The sequence below is a fragment of the Echinops telfairi genome, unplaced genomic scaffold (assembly GCF_000313985.2).
Source record: "Echinops telfairi isolate 266 unplaced genomic scaffold, ASM31398v2 ScPeMD7_7414;HRSCAF=8452, whole genome shotgun sequence".
Classification (NCBI taxonomy): Eukaryota; Metazoa; Chordata; class Mammalia; order Afrosoricida; family Tenrecidae; genus Echinops; species Echinops telfairi.
Genome location: NW_022111314.1, coordinates 149,816 through 150,775, shown reverse-complemented (window position 1 = coordinate 150,775; position 960 = coordinate 149,816).

The window sequence follows — 960 nt, the reverse complement described above, 5'->3', positions numbered from 1 at the left end:
CCCTGTGGCCACGGGGCTGCACGGACCAGGGCATCTGGGGAGCAAGGACTTACTGGGCTTGGCCGAAGGCTGTGGACAGCTCTCACTTTCAACTTTGAATGCTAGGAAGCTGTTTCAGAACCGCTACCGTGCGGTCCCCACCTACTACCCAGCACCAGGCTTCCTTGGCATGAACCCCAGTGACCTTAGCCAGCACCTTCCCTCAGAATCTCACCCTGCTGCCTGCAAACTACCCACCTGGGGCATTGCTGAGGAGGTGGTCTGGGTGGGTACTGCCCAGCCCTGCCAGCCAGACCCTTCTGTGAGTGCAGGCTGGCCTTTCCTGGCCAGCACCCATCGCTCCTGGCCTGTCCAGGCCGGCTTTCCGTGGCGGCCATGTAAACCACCTCGCATCCACCCAAGAGCGCTGTGCGGGGCTGCGGGCATCACACTATTTACAGGCGGGAGGTTGAGGTGCAGAGCGGCCACTGCCTGGCCTGGGGTCACTCCAGCGACAGCGATGACGGCAGGCGGACTATTTTACTCATGTTCCTCCGGCGCCGACACCAAGGCCCAGGGTGAGGGTAAGTTAGGGTACTTGGAGAACTCTAGCCCGATAGGCATCCGCAGCGCCCCCTGACGGCGGCCCCGGCCCGAGGCCCTGCACGCGGGGCCTTGTGGGATCGTGAGTCCTTTGGTTCCCTAGGCTCCGGGAGGCCGACTCCATCAGGACTACGTTTCCCACAAGGCTGTGCGCACGAATAGTAACGCCTGGGAGTTGTGGTCCAATTGGGGCCGGGCGCGCAGGGCGGGCGAGCGAGAGGACTACGCGTTGTCGGGCTGGCAGGCTGTCTGTCGGGCGGCGTTTCTGGGAATTGTGTGGGGGGAAGTGCATTGTTCAGGACGGGCTGAAGCAGGCTGCCTTGCTAGCCTCTGGGGGACGCCATGGACCCCCACCCCACAGTCCTGTCAGGGAGGGGG